This window comes from Vulpes vulpes, chromosome 12, assembly GCF_048418805.1.
Source record: "Vulpes vulpes isolate BD-2025 chromosome 12, VulVul3, whole genome shotgun sequence".
In the NCBI taxonomy this organism is placed as follows: Eukaryota; Metazoa; Chordata; class Mammalia; order Carnivora; family Canidae; genus Vulpes; species Vulpes vulpes.
In genome coordinates, this window is record NC_132791.1 from 34,322,713 (window position 1) to 34,343,949 (window position 21,237).

Sequence of the window (21,237 nt, forward strand, 5' to 3'; positions counted from 1 at the left end):
TCCAGGGCCAACTTTATTCCCTCGAACTTGACATTTCACAGCACTGAAACAGCTTGTTCCAAGATTACAAATTATATCCCCTATTAAAATCTACTCATTAGTTTACACCTGTCATAATTTCTTCAACTTCCCAGATGTGTCCATCTCCCCCTTCTTGGAATAATTTTTTGCTCTTTGGAAATCCGTAAAATATCATAAAACAATTTCCCAAAGTGTATCCCGGGAAACCTAGGATGAAGAGATTTCCACGAGAGCAAAAGGACTCTGTAGGGAACATATTGGCACTATGAATATTCATTCATTCATTCACTCAAATACTTATTAGCTGTCTATTTTGTGTTACATACTGTCCAGATACTTAGGCAACCTCAGGGAACAGGACAGACAAAAGTCCCTATACTCATGGAGTTGAATATTACAGAAACACTTTCTATTTTAAATACAGCAGCCAGGGTCAATCCCTTCTAGAGAAGATGACATCTGGTGAGTTAGCCCTACCAGATATGTGGGGGAATTATCACAGGCATGGTTAACAGTTAGGGCAAAAGCCCAAAGCTCATCAAGTCCTTAAGGCTGGGGTTAGAAAAGCAAAGAAAGGAGTCAGGAGTGGATGAGGAGGAAGAGAATGGGAAATCAGAAAGTCAGTGAGAAAGTCAGACCATGAAAAGCCCTGTAGGTCACCAGAAGGATTAATGTATCTATCAAGTGAAATGGTAAGGTTTCAGGAAAAAAATGATAAGATTTTAATAGAATCACTTGAAATGAGAAGTTTTCAGATTCTAGATATATTTGAAGGCAGAGCCAATGTGGTTGCTAATGATTGGCTGAGAGTATAGAAGAAAGGGTCACAGATGACTCCAAAGTATTTGATCTGAGTACCTTTAATTTTAATCTCAATTCCTTTGGGCATTTTATACATTAAACAAAACAATTTGTACATCACTTACCCTGGCATTTTTTACTAAGAGGAAAAGATAGAGTTGCATCAACTAAGATAGGGAAATTAGTTTGTGGGGAAAGACTGGGAATTTCATTTTCAACAGGTAAAGTTTCAAATGTCTAATAATATCCAAATGGAAATGTCAGGTAGAAAGTTGAATACATGAGCCTATAACTGAACAAATAGATCTTAGTTGAAGATATAAAGGACACTAATTATAGAATCTGAAAGGTACTAAAGCAAGAAGTCTAATTAACTTTGCTTAACCCAGAGTTTACCAAACTTACCTGATCATGGCACCCTTTTTCTAGAAATATCTGTTAACAATCTATACAACCAGCCTTTCTTGGGATACGCACTGGGAAACTACTCTACTGACTCTTCTATTCCACTTTCTGCACTGCATCTTCCTTCCCACTCTTGAGTTCCTTGCTTTCTGCTTCCTTCATGGAAACTCTCCCAGAGCCCAGTCCATGTCTCCAAATGCTTCCCTACTCTCTTATAAAGCCAGCAATTGGAGATGTCAAAAAGAAAGCACATAGTGGGGTGCCTGGCTGGCTCAGTTAGAAGAACACACAACTCCTGATCTCAGGATTGTGAGTTCAAGCCCCACGTTAGATGTAGAGTGTGCTTAAAAAAAAATTAAAATCTTCATGAAAAAACGTTCAACATCACTCAGCATTAGGGAAATATTAAAACCAAAACGTGGGCAGCCCAGGTGGCTCAGCGGTTTAGTGCTGCCTTCAGCCCAGGACCTGATCCTGGAGACCCGGGATCGATTCCCGCATTGGGCTCCCTGCATGGAGCCTGCTGCCTGTGTCTCTGCCTCTCTCTCTGTCTCTCTCATAAATAAATAAATAAATAAATAAATAAATAAATAAATAAATAAATAAATAAATCCACAATGAGATGCCACCTCACACTGGTCAGAATGGTTAAAACTAACAAGTCAGGAAATGACAAATGTTGGCGAGGATGGGGAAAAAGGGGAACACTCTTGCACTAATGGTGGGAATGCAAGCTGGCACAACTACTCTGGAAAAAAGTGTGTAGGTTCCTCAAAGAGTTGAAAATACAGCTACTCTACAACCCAGTTATGGTACTAGTAGGTATTTACCCCAAAGATACAAATGTGGTGATCCAAAGGGGCACCTGCACCCCAATGTTTATAGCAGCAAAGACAAAAATAGCCAAACTATGTGTGTAGATACACACACACACAACATATACCTATGGAATATTACTCAACCATCAAAAAGGAAGAAATCTTACCATTTACATCGACATGGATACAACTGAAGAGTATTATGCTGAGCAAACTAAGTTAATCAGAGAAAGAATTATCATATGGTTTCACTCATATGTGGAATTTAAGAAACAAAACAGAGAATCATAGGGGAAGGGAGGGAAAAATAAAATAAGATGAAATCAGAAAGGGAGACAAACCACAAGAGACTCTTATCTTAGGAAACAAACTGAGGGTAGCTGGGGGGGGAGGAGGGGGCGATGGGGTAACTGGGTGATGGGCATTAAGGAGGGTACATGATTTAATGAGGACAGTGTTATAGGTAACTGAAGAATTACTGAACTCTACATCTAAAACTAATGATATGCTACGTGTTAACTAATTACATTTAAATAAGTTTTTTAAAATCTTTTAAAAATGAAAGAAAAGAAAGATCAAGAAAGAACCTATCTTCTCTCACAATCTCACAAACACATTTACCATTTTAGTTCCACTTTTCCCAGTGTTCTCAAAAAGAGTTCCTTTGCTACGTCCTCCACATCCACTCAATCACAAGGTTGCTTTCATTCCTCCTAGCACCCCAGAGCCTACCTCTCTATCCCATTTCTACCTTTCTCATATCAGGTCTCTCTGCTAGGCTTACTTCAGAACTGCTTAGTCTCAAGGATCTCCACACATGAGCACATCCCATACACTGCCTTCAGATGAATTGTCCTAAAATGTAATTTCCATCACATCATTTCCCTGCGAAGAATTCAGAGCAGGGTTTCACTAGCCTGTCAGATTAAATGCAAATTCTGATTCCTAGCTTTTAAACCCTCCATCAAGCATCTCTCCCGGTCGTCTTCATCATCACTGCTGTCTAATTCCAATCTGGCTACAACAGTTTTCAAATGAGTCCCATGTTGCTCAATATGTGCTCATTCCTAAGGAATTTTACTTATGCTGTTCTCGCCCACATAAAATGCCCTTTTCTGTATGTTCCCACTATTTAAAGATAAAATATCTCTCATAGCACATCTTTTCTGTTGAGACTTTCCCAAGTAGTCACATACTCTAGAAGTCACCTTGTTCTCTATTTTTTTAGTATTCGGGCTGGCGCATACCATGTGACTATTTGCTTTGGGATTGAAAATATTTTTTTTTTCTAAAGGGTCAGATAGCAACTACTTAAATCTGCCACTGTAACAGGCAAATAGCCATAGACAATACATGAACACTAGACCATGGCTCTGCTCTGATAAAACTTTATTTACAAAAACAGGAGGAGAGTAGGCCATAGTTTTGCTCACTCCTGGTTTAATTAATCACAATTTTTTTAATTAATTTATAAAATGTATTAACACAATTGCTAACAATGTCGTTCAAATTTGGCCCTGTGCTTTCAAGCACAAGTAAATATATATACACACACAAGATAAATAATATATCTTTTATTATCTAAAAGATGAAGGGAAGGAAGGAAGTATCTTTTGTCAAAGAAAATAAACTTCTTCAGGTCTCTAAATTCTGAAGGAAATTTCTCAGGTCAGGTTTTATATCTATGGAATACAGAGTGATATAATAAACAATATTCTCAGTAACATAAGCTAAAGGGAATTTTATAATACTTTTTTTTTTTTTTTAAACAAACCCTGGATAAAACCATGGGTATGACACCATGTAATTCAGCAAAAGAGCCTCAGCAAATGGAGTCCAAGTACAGTTTTCTGACGATCTCATCTAACTCAGTAAGAAATAGACTTTGGACTATCCAGAGTAGCAGATGCTTATAAACATATCACAGAATAGACTTACCCAAATGTCAACAGTGATAGAGCTAAATAGAAGAAAATGTGCGGTTACAGTCTCTGATCCGGGCCCAGAATCATGGAATTCCAAAATGCTTTGGGGACAGATGAGCAGCTGGTTAGGCTAATAGCTTATTTTGCAGTAAAAAAGCCAAACCATACAGAAAGAACAACTTTGTCTCCAGGAGATAGGCCACAGAGTATGAGGGTACCGTTTGTATCAAAATCACTTAAGTACGGATGACAAATACCTAAGTTTACAAAAGACCCGATATTTATGTGGCATTTTAGAGAATGATCGAACACATTTTTAAAAAACATTTTTTAAATTATAACAACTTGACCTTTCCTAATAAACGGTCACTAAGCATTCTAAAAATCACTCCCCAAGCTGCATTATGTTTTGATATCAGCCTTGATTTGCTATCCTTGAGCTACAAACTGCAACTGTCTTTCATCTGCTAGAGACTTACACTTCAAGGTTAATCACAACCATTTGGCCTTTCAAGGTATCAGAACATCATATTCTCTTAGGGAATTTGAAAAAAAAAAAAAAGAGTACATAATGCTTGCTTTAGCACTGGCAGCCTAGCTTATGTCCTACTTTATTTTTAATCTCAACTTCCTTTGGGCATTTCATGCATTAAAGAAAACAATTTATATATTACTTCTTACCATGACATTCTTTATAAAAGGGAAATCACTCACAATACGCTCCATAAACCACTTGTTACAAAAAAGTGTTTGATTTTTAAAGATTTATCTCCAAGCCCTCATTGTGCCTTTTTTGGCTGTCTAAATCTAAATCAGAAAGTGAATTTTTAATGAGTGTTTAAATTCCAAGTGCATCAAAGCATTTGTTTAACTTAAGCAATTATCACCTTACCTGCCAAAGTGTTCCAGCACCATAAGAATACTTCCAAGAAAACAAATCTATTGACTGCATTTTAGAGCTAATAAAGGAGCAGCAGAGAGAGAAACACTTTAGGTCTTCAACTTTCTCTAAGATATGAAAATACACAACCATATATCATACAAAAGTGTTTATTGTCAAACTTCAAATGAAGTACATAATCTGGAAAACAAGAGATCTATCTAATTATTTTCACACTTGCTATGGGAACCCAGCAAGGGATTATGCAGGGTAGTTGGGGACAGGATGTTGGGGGAGTGTCTGATGATCACAGAGAAAGATCACAAGAGAAAGATCTTTGAGCACCCTTTTGACTACCAAATTCCTTTATAGGAAGGACTCAGGGAAGCAAAGCATGTAGGGCAAGCCAGAGTTATAGAAGGTACAGTCTTGAAGCCAGTCTACATTAGCAAACTGATAAAAATACATACTTCATTCGCTAATGGGACCCTATGTTTCAGAGACACAAAATCTAGTAGGATGTTTTTTTCCTTGTAAGACTTTATCAACTATTCCAATTATTAGTTATATAATCATTTGGTTTCTTCCTCCCACAAATTAAGCTAAGGAACCATCAGCCTGAAGATTTTAAACATATATTTGACAATTTTTTATTACTTTCATTTTAATAGCTTATACCAAAGCAGATAGTACCATCAATAAACTTGAGCTGATCCTAAAAGTTTATCAAGACTGACTCAGGGGAATATTCTCATCTCTCCTAGTTGCTTTGCCCAGCTTCTTAAAGAAGTAAAAAAAAAAAAGAAAAAAAAGAAAAAAAAGTCTATACTTTTCAACCACTCACCCTGCTTTGCTATCCAATATTTATGTCTTCCTTGTTCTTCTGCCTGTATAGCTTCTTACCTACTACTTCTTGACTCCTAATCCCTTCTCCACATGCTCTGTAGAATTTGGCAGCTGGATTCTATTTCATTCATTCTGTATGGAATCCTGATGGCTGTTAGAAACTCAAGCTTAGCCTCACCTCTTGCTTCAAAAGCTCAGAAATGGAACTGGCACCTGCCCTCTCAAATTAACAGGACAAGACGATTATGGCCCCCCTAACTATATGATCCATAAAAATGAAAAGATCATGGGGAAATCACAAGGAAAAGTTTTTAATACTACAGAGTGAGTGTAAGAAAATGGAGACCACTACCTCATCACTAAATTAAGCTGAGAGTAGAAAATACTTTTATATTAACCAGTAATTTCAACATCAAGCCGAGGTAGAGGGCAACTAGGTGACAGATACATTTGGTCAACATTATAATCAGAGAAAAACAGGAACTGCATAGTTGTGGTAGTGACTGCTAACCATCCTTCACTCTCTGTGTTCTCCTTCTGTATTAATAAAACTGTAGCCTGACCAGCTTCATCACATTTCCTGGCCTCAAGTACACTTAGGTACAACCATGTGTGTGGTCAAGTTCTCTCCAGTGAGTTTTAGCAAACGTGATACACCACTTCCAGACTGCAACCCACTTCCTCCACTCTCAGCCTAACCAGTCTTAGCAATAACTCAGATTCAACACGTGCATGAAGACAATGCCTCTAGCTCACTGTCAAAGAAACAAAATGGAAGGAACCTGACTCCCTAAATATAGCATAAGGCAGAACTATGTACCTGGCATTCCAACTATTATATGAGAAAGAAAGAATCTTTCACTTTGTATGAACCTCTGCATTTCAGGATCCCTTTGTTACGGTAGGTAGTACTTCCTTAAGTACTTACTACACAGTACACCTGAGACTGTCTCCTTTCTGTTCTTTTTTTTTTTTTTTTTTTTTTTTCACTAAAGAAATGAAGAAATTGAATGTCAGAGAGGTTAAGCAACTTGCCAAAATGCTAATAAGCCTGGCAGTTCAGGTAAGGGAGGTTTCTTCACTTCCAACCCAATGTATCCCTGGACCATCAGTAGTAACATGAGGCCTGACCAGCACATTCCACCTTCCTGTACTGTGCCCCAGGAATTCCAGGATCTATAAATTCAAGTGCTGACCAAATTTAGGTGATTATGAGTTCTGATGATCTCACCAGTTGCAAAGTACTGAAATATATCTCGTTCCATTCAAATTCTTGCCTTTATAATTTAGTTCTTTCTCAGATTATGTCACATGCTACTTACTCACAGATTTTGAAATGAGAGTCTAAAATAAGATGAAAGGCAGGAAATTCCAACTTAGAACTGATTGCTGTCCAGAACCAGGCATTAAAGTGAAAAGACAAAACCATCTCTTTGAATGCCTTATTTTTTACATTTTCTCCAATTACTCTCGAATAATTTTTAAAATGTCACATACATTTATGTATTTATGTGTTAAATACATTAAGGAACATAGATTAAAAGGTTAATTCTAAAAATCTAAAGATTTACTTATCTAGAATTCTTACAGTATCCAATCTGAGTCTTCAAATAGCTCCTTTATGAGATGATTTTTTTTCTATTACAATTTTTAAACATTTTTCTCTACCAAAAGAATATTCAAATTGCTCTCTATGGTTTTAAAATAAATGTTTTGGGGATCCCTGGGTGGCTCAGCGGTTTAGCACCTGCCTTTGACCCAGGGCGTGATCCTGGAGTCCCGGGATCGAGTCCCACATCGGGCATGGAGCCTGCTTCTCCCTCCTCCTGTGTCTCTGCCTCTCTGTCTCTCTCTGTCTATCATAAATAAATAAATAAATCTTTAAAGAATAAAAAAATAAAAATAAAATAAATGTTTTTGTTAATATAAAATAATCAAAATAATCTTTACACTATATTTATAATAAAACTGATACCAAAGATCTTACTAACCAAAAAAAAAGATCTTATTGACCAACACATGTCTAATTTGAATAGCTAAAATCTCCATATTCATAATCTTACTTCAATTACTATTCAGTTACCTAGAATTTATTAAAGCATCACAGAATGTATTTTATAGGTATTTTACTTGTATTTCCTCCTCTCAAAAATGATTCTAATTTTGTGCACTGGTTCTCTAAAATAATTTACTTCTTAGCAAATATTAACTTGGAACAAACTGAAGTATTTAGGGAGTAATGATATGACATTATGGATCCTCTATAAAATATTCCACTTACCCTCAAAAGGGTGAGGGAGGGGGATGATAGATAAAACAAGAATGTCTAAATGTCGATAATAGAGGAGTACATTCAAGTTCATAATACTAGGGATCCCTGGGTGGCGCAGCGGTTTGGCGCCTGCCTTTGGCCCAGGGCGCGATCCTGGAGACCCGGGATCGAATCCCACATCAGGCTCCCGGTGCATGGAGCCTGCTTCTCCCTCCGCCTGTGTCTCTGCCTCTCTCTCTCTCTCTGTGACTATCATAAATAAATAAAAAAAAAAAATTAAAAAAAAAAGTTCATAATACTGTTCCAGTTTTATGTATATTTGAAAATTTCCATAAGTTTTTTAGGCCTTCCACCATTGAAGACACAGAGAGAAGTCACTACCTATGAACCAAGGAAGAGGGTCTTCATCAAACCATAATGTCACCGTAATCTCAGATTGTCAACCTCCAGAACTGTGAGAATTAAATTTGGGGGTTTTTAAGATATATTAGAGAGAGAGAAAGCATGAGTGGGAGGGACAGAGGAAGAGGAAAAGAGAATCTCCTGCAGATTCCATGCTAAGTGCAGAGCCCCAAGTGGGACTCGATTCCACAACCCTGAGACCATGATCCCAACCGAACTGCACCACTCAAGCATCCCATCCCTGTTGTTTTGCTTTGCTAAGTTTTTTAAAATCTCATATATTGGTTCTTACCAGGGGCCAGGCAAAATTATAAGCACTTTACCTATATAAACTAATTTAACCCTCCAACAACTCTATGAGATAGGTACTCATTTTACAGATAAAGAAACTGAGGGGGCAGCCCCGGTGGCGCAGCGGTTTAGCGCCACCTGCAGCCCAGGGCGTGATCCTGGAGACCTGGGATGGAGTCCACGTCTGGCTCCCTGCATGGAGCCTGCTTCTCCCTCTGCCTGTGTCTCTGCCTCTCTGTGTGTGTGTGTCTCTATGAATAAATAAATAAAATCTTAAAAAAAAAAAAACTGAGGCATGGAATGCTAGGTAGATCATAAAGTAAGCTGAAATTCAAATCCAGATTTTCTGGGTACATGTGGACATGGAAAAGCCTGGAAAATACATGTTATGGGTGATTTTTATTTTTGCTTGTTTCTATTTTCTAAGTTTTTCACAAGAACATGTGTTTCTATAATTTTGAATAGTTACCAAAACATTTATTCAGATGCTAACATGTTCTTGAGAAGCAAAAGGTATGACTTTCTGAAACCAAATTACTGCAAATATAGAAATCCATCACTAACAAGTGTCATACAGTGATCAACAAACTAGGAAAATTTTAGAAATAATAAAAGATTACTTTGTTATTAGCCATTTTACCAGTGCTTTATGGAAAGAATAATATTGAAACAAGGTCATGTAATTTAACTAGATAGAAACAATGAACTTTAGACCACTTAAAACCTTCTTCCATTTTTAAGGAGAAACATAACTATTATAATTTTCCAATTTAGACTCCTGGGAAATTTTACACCAAAATAAAAGCTCTCATTCTTCAAAAGAATTATATTTGATTACACATAAATAGGATTAGAAGTTAAATGCCAACATTTGTCTTGATTGCTGCAAACAGACCATTCAACCTCATTTCTTATTTTCCATGAAAACAAAATTATTAAGAGTTACAGTTCAGTTATTTTAACTTGCATTCTTAGTACTAATGAATGCTGAAGAGCAATGAGCAAAGGAATTTTTTACAGGAAGATAGTAAATTTTGCAGCTATTAACCAAGTCAATGGTGGCCCAAGATGGGCATGGAGACTATATTCCAGTCCTGAATGGATTAATACAATCACAAAAACAAGATCACACTGCTAGAATCATTCGGAAATAAAACAGTGCAGTGTGAAGCAATATCATGTTTTTTGCAAACCCTAAGACTGTCCATCATGAAGATGAACAAACGTCTTTAATCCAATTATGCTTACAGTCTTGTACACTTCTATCATCATCATGACAGAGCAACCTGACATAGAGACCGAAGTACATGGGGCAAAGGGAACAAAGAACAAAGCCTAAACACAAATCCTGGCAGCACCAACCATTAAAATCTATGATAATCACTTACTACCTCAGAGCCTGTTTCCTTTTTGGTTAAATATAGGGACACCTGCCTCACAAGTGGGTAGAGTAACATTATGAGTGTGCCTGAAAGCCAAGAGGATCTTGACATAGTAGATACTCTTAAAAATATGTCCCCTCCCTCCCTTGATACCATGTGGGATGGTCAAGGGAGGTGAATGATGGAAGAGAACTTGAGTTTTAGTTATTTTTTTTATTTTTTTTAATATTTTTTTATTTAATTATTCATACAGACACAGAGAGAGAGAGAGAGGCAGAGACACAGGCAGAGGGAGAAGCAGGCTCCATGAAGGAAGCCCAACGTGGGACTCGATCCGGGTCTCCAGGATCATGACCCTGGCTAAAGGCAGCGCTAAACCACTGGGCCACCGGGGGCTGCCCTTGAGTTTTAGTTGTAAGTAGGTTTTCCCTGATCAAAGACCAGTGGGATCTTGTATGTAGTCGCCAACCTCAAAGTCAGAAACTATATGAGATTCCCACTCAAAATATAGCTGAATTTTAACATACCTGCTGAAAACCTTTCAATAGCTTCCCACTACACTTTGTAATAAAATAAAAACTTCTTAGAAATAGTGAAATGGACCATAAGGGAAAGGAGGAAAACTGAGTGGAGAAAAATTAGAGAGGAAGACAAACCATGAGAGATTCCTGGCTCTGGAAACAAAGGGTTGCAGAAGGGGAGGTTGGTGGGGAGATGAAGTGACTGGATGACGAGTATTAAGGAGAATACATGATTAGATTAGCACTGGGTGTTATACTATATGTTGGCAAATTGAATTTAAATATTAAAAAAAAAAAAAAAAAACACTTCTTAGCATGGCCAAAAGGTCCTACATGATTTGGTCTTACAACTCACCCTTAGTCAGGAAGCTTTAACCACAATGACCCCAATGTTTTCCATGAACCCCCCAAGCTCTTTCCAGCTCCAGGTCTGGAACTCTCAGGACCCTCAGCCTCAAGCATCCTTGCCTTCTTCTTCAAACAGCTGACTCTTTATGTCCTCCATGTCTTCCCTTGAGCCTTCCCTATACCATTGCATCAAGTAGCTCCCAACCCACTACCCTCAGTGACTCATTACTTTCCTTCATAGCTTTATAACAATTTCAAATGATTATCATTTATTTATTTCTGCTGCCCCTCTCTGCCTCCCAGCGAAAGGCAAACTCTTGCATGCAGGAACCTGGTCTCTCTTTTGACCCCTGTAACCTCAGCATTTAACAAGCACCTGTTCAATAAAGATTCACTGAATAACCAAAGCAAGACCTAGGATTTAGAATGCCAAGTTGGATGAAACAGTTCCTGTGTGTCAAGCACTCTGCAAAACACTTTAAATAACTGATCCCATTGGATCTTCATAGTAACTCTGAGGTAGGTATTTATTAACTCCCACTTCCCACATGAGAAAGTAGGAGCTCAGAGAGGAAGTAACTTGCCTGAGGTCGTACAGTGGTATTAATAGACAGGATTTATTGAGTTTTACCATGTGCCAGGCAGGCAAGTGTCGAAGCTCCTTACATGTCTTCTCTCATCCGATATTCAAAACAACCACATGACATGAGTACTATTATTATCCTCATTTTCATATGAAAAACCAAGTGAGGCAAAGAGAGGTCAAAATTCATTGCCTAATTATGTAAGAAGCAGAGCACAAATATGAACCATGCAATCTGCCTCCAAAGCTCATTCTTAACCACTACTCCATATAGTTGACACAGAGTTTTTGTAAAATTAAGATAATTAAAGCACTTTACTCATAACCAGGCATATAACAAACACTTAATATGTTAGCTATTATTATTCTTAGTCTAAATCCAACACCTTGCTTTTTCTATTACATCTTGCTGCATCTCTTTTAAAGAATCACTTTAAGAATCAAGCATCTCTTTAAAAAAAAATAGCTGGGTATGGATCTACAGTGTTAAATCAGGTTTCCAAAGTAGCTCATCAGCATATGCAGACAGTCTGTACCTTTGTATATACTGCAATCTGGAAAATCATGTAATCAAGTCTAATACACAAAATTACATATTAAAGAGATGACCCAGGGCACCAGGCTGGCTCCGTCAGTGGAGCTTGCCACTCTTGATACTGGGTTTGTTGGTTCGAACCCCATGTTGAGTATGGAGATTACTTTAAAATATTTTTAAAAGGAGGGGCCATGCCAAGCACAAAACACGAAAATAATCTGTCTAAACCTACCCTCATCCTATGGCACCAACCCCCACAATACATCTCCCACATTGTATATGTTCTTGATTTTTTATTTTCATTTCACCACTGACCAATCAGTTTAAGTCCAATGGGCATCTAACAAAGAATAAAGATTGGCTACTTTTGTCATGGTAGCACGGATCTTTAGTTAAGTCCATGCTTCTTGCCACTGATAACAACACTTCCATATCTGTATTCCCTATCCCTCCCTTTTTTTAACAAGCACAAAGCAGTTTATTAAAAAAAACATTTTCCATTTTTTAAAAAGTAAATATTCATTGAAATAGATGAAAGCAATTATTTGCCCAAACAACTGCTCAAACACTACCACACAGACACAGATGGCTCTGCTTCCGCAAATGAATGCTTGGCTGGCAGGTAGCCCCACCATGTGACAGTTGGAAACACAGCTCCATGAGATAGGGAAATTTCTGCGTGGATGAGTTCACTTGTTTAAAAAAAAAAAAAAAAACAGTTTGAAATAATGGCGGAATGTTCCCGAAGAAATGTCCAGAAGCAAAAAAGATCCAACAGAAGCCACTGCATGTTCCTTCTCGGTCCCCACAGCTGTCTCAGAAAACAGAGCTGGAACCACAACTTGGCATTACATTCCAGGCAAAGAGACTAAGAGCACAAGGTGCAAAAGGACCACACTGCAGAGTGAGGCTCAATTTCTAATGTCCCTTCTGGCCCTGAGAGGATAGTAATCAGTTCTCAAGATATAGATCTTCTCATGATGAAGGGCCTGGCTTCCATCCATAGAGCAGCTGTACCTGCTCAGATGCTAGTGAAGAAGTATGTCAAGCAGGAAGGGTTCCTCACTGAGCCTGCTGTGTTATTCCCCTGGACTTCTGAGTTTCTCGAGGGAAACAGATGGATCTTATTCACTACTGCGGGGCCTGGTGTGCAATAAGCAGTTAATAAGTGTTTTCTGAGTTGCTGTGTTTAGCACAGTAGCTAATACACAACAGACTCAAAAAATGTTAGAATCAAAATTCTGCTGTTTCTTTTGCTTTCAGATCAACTTTCCAAAACAGAAACTGAGAAACAGAAAAAACAATCTGTATCTTTCTCACTGATGAAGGCTCATGAAACAAAGGCCCAAATAAATTAATAAGAACCAGGAGTAGAAAAATAAATACGTTAACAACTTTATTATCAAATTAACACAGTAACCTGAATTCACTTACCAACATGTTCAGGGTTTGAAAATAATTCATTCTTTTTAGACACATCTCTTTCTACAGGCTTTTTTTTTTTTACTGAGCTAGTAAGTTTTGTGTAGGTAGTTTGTTTTTGTTTTTGTTTTTGTTTTTGTGTGTGTGCGTGTGTAGGTAGTTTAAAGATGTACCAAGTCCAAATCCTAAATCAGAATCCAGATTAGTGAGATTTTATTACACTGTTATTCATTTTGGTATATTTTCTTTAACAAAAAAAAGGTCAAAGAACACATGCAAAAGCTCACAAGACTGGTTTGTCACTGCTTCCAGCTGAATCTAATAGAGATGGAAAATGGGTCTTTGTTACTTGAATACATCATAAGTTTTACATGAATGCTTCAGTTGACAGCTATTATTTATCATAGCTATGCTCTTAATCTGCTATGTATTACAACCCTTTAGAAACCCACAGTATCACCTCTGCATATTTCCCACTGGGGTAAAAGGCATTTTAAGCATGTAATTACCCAAAGAAGTAACATTTACTAATTTTCTATTACACAGCTAGTATTATTCATGACTGTTTTTATTTGTAGGGTGCTTAATAGTCAGAAACTCGTTAGCCTTCACAACTGTCCTGGGCGAAGCCTGTTAGTAAATCATTCCACATTAGCACAGAGACACCAAGCAGCGTATGCAAGAATTAGAAGAGGCTCCTGGAATAAAATACTGATATCCAGTTAACAGTACAGGGTACAGTATGTCTTTCGGATAGTTCACTTTAAGATTATATTTAAACAAAGAAGATGAGGAGGAGGAGGAACAGGTGAAGGAGGAAAAAGCAACACGTCGCTTCTCGTGGGAGTTTTTTTAAATTTCACAAATGTTAAAGCCAATACAATTTTTTTTTTAAAGATTTTATTTATTCATTCATGACAGACACGGAGAGAGAGAGAGAGAGAGGCAGAGACACGGGCAGAGGGAGAAGAAGGCTCCATGCAGGGAGCCAGACGTGGGACTCGATCCCAGGTCTCCAGGATCACACCCGGGGCTGAAGGCGGCGCTAAACCACTGGGCCACTGGGGCTGCCCTATGTACAGTTTCAGTGGAACTTTTCAACACTACCTTGGACGTAAATGACCAATGAGATGAACAGGAGCAAAGCCCTATAGACCAGCAACTAACAATAAAAGCCAATGTTCAAAGAGCTGCATTTCAACCTCGAGAATTACTTCTGCCTGTAGCCCGAATTCAAACACTGAAATTGCACCCAGCCAGGCTCACCTCCAAACTGATGCAAAAGTCCTCAAAGCCACAGAAATAAGGTAGAACCAACATGGCCCCCCAGGATGGCAAGAGCCTCCCCAAGCCCCACCCACCAAACTCAATTCCATTAGGAACTTAGCACAGTAAAGCTGAAAGTCTGAGGTAGTTGTCAAAACTAACCCACTCTGTAGGGGAGCAGGCAATCAAGGTACTACTACTTGCTGAGCATTCGATCTTATGTTTGGCACTTCTTGGCTACATCCCAGAGGGTGGCATACAGTCGTCGAGCTCTAATCACTTCCTGTTCCAAAAGTGTAAGAATACACAAGGCTTTAAAAGCAACCAACCACCTTTTGTGTAAAATTATTCACTGACTGACCTAAAAGGTAAGCTAAGGAATATGCAGATAAAATACTGCTTAGTTATGTAAAATACATTTACAAAGAGTTTTAATAGTATAAGCAAATGCTTACAATAGAGTTTTTTAAAAAGAAATTATTACACATAATCATGAACACAACCAAGATAAACCACATATATAAAGACATAGGATTAAGGGAGAAAGAAGTGAATGAATATGCAAAAAGACGAACAAGTTTCTGGGGTGCCTGGGTGGCTTAGTCAGGTAAGTGTCTGCCTGATTCAGCCCATGGTCCAAGGGTCCTGGGATGGAGCCCTGCTTAGCAGGGAGTCTCCTTCTCCATCTGACCCATCCCCATCTCGTGCTCTATCTCCCACATAAATAAATAAAATCTTTTAAAAAGTAAAACTTAATAAATTCCTGTCTGGGAAATAAGATGATAGTGATCACAACCTATCACAAATCCTCCTTATATTTGTTACTTTTAACTCCACACCCCCACCCCCACCCCTACAATGAGCATCCATTACTCTTTTTAAACTAAGTAAAAATTATTCTCTTCAAATAAAACCATATGGTCAGTTTTTAGGTCTCAATAAAAAAATTAGTGATCTTATTTATTCACTTGCAACCGTGGTCTTTCATCATCGTCTAAAGAGGCAGTTTTGCCACAGCACACACCAAGATAAAAGTCTCACTTGATCCAATTATACTGCTTATTAAGAGCTATTTAATGAGAAAGTCACACCTTTGAGTTATTAGAAGCTATAATGGTCCTGCAGAGTTCCAAACAAGTGAGCTAACAGAATTACCTTTGATTCTAAATTGTTTGCCAGCAAATTAATCCATCTGTCCCTGAAAAAAATTAAGTGTTCCTCCAGTGTGTTCAACTTTCTCCACTCTCATTTTCATCAAGGATGTTAGCCTCAGTTGAGAAAGTAGGTATTTCTTAACAGTTATTGTACAGTAATAGATATACAAAGAAATGCACATGTTTAATGTGTACCGTGTGATGAGTTTGGACATACTTAAACACCCACCCCCCCATAACATCAGCACAATCAAGGTACCAGACATGCAACGCCTTCCAGAGTTTTCTTGTGTCCTTTGGTTTTTGTTCTGTGGCAAGAACACTTCACAAGGTCTACACTATTAACAAATTTTGAAGTGCACAATACTGTATTAGCTCTAGGCACTATGTTGTACAGTAGACCTCCAGAACTTATTCATTATAGCCTAAAGGAACATTTATAAAAGCCAGGTATGTTTCATTGCTTAAATTACAGTACAAGAGTTTCTTTTCCTTGAATTTTCCAAATGCACATACAACCTGATACCTAAAAGAAAATTACATCATCGATAGATGAATTTTAGGGCAGTCTTATGTTTTGGCATCTGTCAAAGAATAAAGAAAGAGTTAGAGGCACCTGGGTGGCTCGGTGGTTGAGTGTCTGCCTTGGGCTCAGGGTGTGATCCTGGGATCCTGGGATCGAGTCCAACATCGGGCTCCCTGTGGGGAGCCTGCTTCTCCCTCTGCCTGTGTCTCTGCCTCTCTCCCTGTGTCTCTCATGAATAAATAAATAAAATCTTTTTAAAAAAAGAAAGAAGAAAAGAATAGAGTGGCATTTGGACAGAGACTGGAAAGAAACAATGACTAATCCAGACAGAAGAAACACTAAGAGCAATGACCCCAAGATGGAAACAGGTTTAGCAAATTCAGGGAAGACCATGGACACCAGGACAGCTGGCACAGGTGAGGAAGGTGGCAGGGGGAGAGAGGACAGGGCGACTGAGGGCCCAGATCACCTAGGTGCTGGTAGGATGCTGGAAGCCCGCAAGTCCTAGATGGCTTGGGACAGGGGGATAGCAGACTGCACTGTCATTTTTAAGATCATTCTGGCTTCTCAGAAGAATAGACCGTGAAAGGGCAAGGATGGAAAAAGAGAAACCAGTGAGGTTACAACAGTAATCTGGGAGCAACACCATGTTGCCTTGGAGAACAGCAGCAGAAATGATGAGAACAGGTCAGACTTCACGTAACAACATTTGCTACTGGATAGGATGTGGAAGGCAAGAAGAGCAAAGGATGACACCAAGGTTTCTAGTCCAGACAACTGAAAGAAATTCACAGTCACACTGAGATGCACAAGGCTAAAGGAGTCACCCATCTGCTTTTAAAACATGCAGCAGGGGCGCCCCAGTGGCTCAGTTGGCTAAGCGTCTGCCTTCCACTCAAGTCATCATCCTGGGGGCCTGGGATGGAAACCCGTGTAGTCGGGCTCCCTGCTCAGTGGGGCATCTGCTTCTCCTTTTGCCTCTGCCCTTCCCCCCGCACACATCTCTCCTGCACTCTCTCTCTCAAATAAATAAAATCTTTTTAAAAAGAGAGAGAGAGATTCCAACCCAGTCCTACCCCTTCGCCAATCCCTATGAGGCATCTGTGGCCCACTAAGCCCTAAGGAGAGAACGAAGACAGCTAAACTAGTAGGGGGGGGTGGATGATCCCCACTTCCCCAGCCTTCATTGTCATCCTATTTTATATCTCCTTCCAAGCTTTTGTGTTATACATTCAACACATTCTAAAACCATGGTGAATGGGAGTAAATTTAGAATTGGGGGAGTAGGGAGGGAAAAAAACTAGTTGTGAAGTGATATTGTGAAGAGCAATGTAAGGAAAGTTTAAATGTACTCATTTCTTTAAAAATAAACCTTTAAAGATATGAAGTCACTTCGTTAATATGTAATTGATGAGTGAATGAACCATCAATTGTTGCTGAAATTATTAGGCTAAAGGATGATGGGAACTTCATTATTTGAAGGATTAAGATTACCCCACTGGAACCCATGCATTCATCTTAGCATCACTAAAAGTAAGAAAACCAGACACTTAGCATCACTAAAAGTAAGAAAACCAGACACTATCCTCGTGTTGGGATGGAATAAGACATACATGGGGCGGGGGCGGTGCCTGTAGGGCTCAGTCTAATTATTAAGCAGCTGCCTTCAACTCAGGTCATGATCTCACTGTCCTGGGATCGAGCCCCACATTAGGCTCCCTGTTCATTGGGAAGTCTGCTTCTCCCTCTGCTCCCCACCCGCTAATGCAACACTCTCTCTCTCAAATAAATAAATACAATCTTTAAAAAAAAAGACATACACAGAATCCTTTAAAAATATTTCTCACCTAAAACAATTCAAAATAGATCTACGCACCTTTCCATATTTAACTACCAATTTATAGAAAGCTCAAGAAATGGAGAAACAAGGTAAACAAACTCCATGTACAGAGCAATAAACTCGGAATTTGAGACATTTTATTGGACAACTGACTGATTCTCCAACAAATCAATGACATACAAAAAAGAAGGGCTAGAAAGACTGTAAGTATAAGTAATGAAGAGACTTAATAACCAACTACAATCTGGGAGCAACTGTAATAAAACCTTATTGGCACAGCTAAGAAATTCTGAAATAGAGAAGGAATGACTATCAGAATAGTTGAGAAATTGGTGTTACTTTAGCTTTTGTTGAGTGTGATAATGGCATAGAAATTATGTTTAAAATAAAACATTAAAATTAAATTATTACATTTATTAAGAGTGATTTTAATTAAAAATGATTTAAAATATTAATCAAAAACAATTATTTTTGGAGAAAAAGCCAAAGAAGGAAAAAATGTTAGAGAAACAAACCAAGATCAACAGAATGTTAATTTTGTTTAAATTCATTTATTATAGTACCTAATTATGTGTGTGTTCAATATTTTCCACAAGAAAACTAAGAAACCAGAAATTGTAAGATTACAATGTGAACCGATTTAAAAAAAAATTATCATCAACTTGCAACAGCTAATCTGTGACTGAAGATTTCCTTGATGATATACAACAAAAACAAATTACAAAAATAAATTGGAGGGATCCCTGGGTGGCGCAGCGGTTTGGCGCCTGCCTTTGGCCCGGGGCGCGATCCTGGAGACCCGGGATCGAATCCCACATCGGGCTCCCGGTGCATGGAGCCTGCTTCTCCCTCTGCCTATGTCTCTGCTTCTCTCTCTCTCACTGTGTGCCTATCATAAATAAATAAAATTAAAAAAAATTTAAAAAAAAAAATAAATTGGAGGGGTATCTCGGTGGCTAAGTGGTTGAGCATCTGTCTTTGGCTCAGGTCGTGATCCCAGGGTCCTGGGATCAAGTCCCACATCCGGCTCCCGGCAGGAGCCTGCTTCTCCCTCTGCCTATGTCTCTGCCTCTCTCTGTATCTCTCATGAATAAATGAAGTCTTTAAAAAATAAAAAAATAATAATAAATTAGAGGCTGAGGCACTTAAGAGATTATCATTTTCATTCATAATCACTAATTTCAAAGGTTATGCTCCTGCTTAATGGGTCAGAATGATTTAAGACTATGCTATAAATTAGAATTTAACATAACTCTGTTTTGACTGGAAAAAAAATCTCTTTCTTACCTGAAGTTATCAATAAGAAGGTCCAAAAGTTTAGAAGAGGTATGGAAATCTGTCTCAGACTAATCCTTTTTTTTTTTTTAAGATTTTATTCATTTATTCACGAGAGACAGAGAGAGAGAGAGAGGCAGAGACACAGGCAGAGGGAGAAGCTGGCTCCATGCAGGGAGCCTGTGTGGGACTCGATCCTGGGACCCTGGGATCACGCCCTGGGCTGAAGGCAGGTGCCAAACCACTGAGCCACCCAGGGATCCCTATCTCAGACTATTCTTTCACATGTTAACTATTTCAGCTTTGCTTTGAATAAAAATGTTATGATTTACACCTCAAAGTGAAGAAGCTGCTAGTAAGTACCTAAAGGGGAGATATTCTATGCAGTTGATTTGAAAACAGGACACTCTTCTTCCAAAGAATAAAGAGCCTGGAGATGGAAAAACACTTTGGCTAGCTGAGCTCTAAAAACAGAGGATCACAAAAGTATTTACAAATATATCAATGAGTGAATCAATCAATCAATCAATCAATAAACAAACAGTACTTGTAAAAAGAGGCCACAAATTTCCTCAGGTAATAAATAGCCAGAATCTATTCTAAGGGCTCTTCCATAAAACATGGAAGAGATAGCCAGATACCTGAAAAAAGTTCCATATTAAAAACCTACCCCTCATTTGACAAATATTTATTAGATGCTACCTTGCGTCAAACGCTGTACTATTTAAAAAAAAAAAAAAAAATCCCTCTACACTGAAGATAAAAACAGGTCCCTGCCTGTACAAGGGGATTACATTCCTAGTAGAGGGAAAACAAAAATAAGCAAAATTGTAAATGACACAGCATTTTATAAGGGCTATATACAAAAGTAAAGCAGGAAAGGGGGACAGAAAGAAAGAGGATCTAATTTTTAGAAGAATGGTCAGTGAGGAACTCACAGAGGTGACACACAAGCTAAGACTTAAATGAAGTGAAGCAGGAGTCCACAGTCTCTAAGAAGGGAATTCCAGGCAGAAAGAACAGCAATAGAAAAATCATGGTGGGAGGGGAACCTGGGGCTCTGGTTGAGCATCTGCCTTTGGTTCAGGGCGTGATCCCAGGGTCCTAGGATCAAGTCCCACATCAGGTTCCCACAGGGAGCCTGCTTCTCACAGCAGAGGCTAATAGAGCAGGTTAAATGAGTGAGGGCAGAGTAGCTGGAAATGAAGTTAGAAAGGCAACAAAGGGGCCAGATCACAGGCCACTGCGAAGACTTTCCCTCTTATTTCGGGTGGCAATGGGAAATCACTAAAGGGTTCTGGATGAGTGATGAGAGGAGAAATCTAAGGTGTGTTTTAAAAATAATCACTTTGTTCTGCTGACAATATTTCAGGGGGCAAAGAAAGAATTGGGCACTTAGAAGACTATGATAGACTGCAAGAAATGCCCCAAATTCTTCCCAAATCCTGTATGCACACTTCTTTACAAAGTGACTTTGCTGCTCCCCTCATAAACAGGTAATCTATTTCTCCACTCTTGAATCTGGGCTTCCTTGTTGACTGCTTTAATCAGCAGCAGAGGAAGTGAGGCTTGGAGTTTTAGTTTCAATGCCACACTGCTTCCTCTTGCTTTCTTGCTTCCATTAAATCACCATGTTAAGAGCCATGGAATAGCGGGGCACCTGGGTAGCTTAGTGGTTGAGGTCTGCCTTTGGTTCGGGTTGTGATCCCAAGGTCCTGCGATCA

The 21,237-nt window shown here is 38.6% G+C and overlaps 1 protein-coding gene across 12 annotated transcripts in view; it reads right to left on the reverse strand.

Moving 5' to 3' along the window:
- FOCAD (focadhesin) overlaps window positions 1–21,237 on the reverse strand; it is a 371,528-nt gene that overhangs the window by 278,376 nt on the left and 71,915 nt on the right. The window contains exon 1 of one of the 12 annotated variants that reach the window (XM_072728173.1): window positions 16,489–17,417. The exons of the other annotated variants lie outside the window; for them this stretch is intronic. The gene's annotated coding sequence lies outside the window, so the exon portion shown is untranslated. Of the gene's footprint in view, window positions 1–16,488; window positions 17,418–21,237 lie in introns of those variants that run through there. 12 annotated transcript variants of the gene reach the window in all.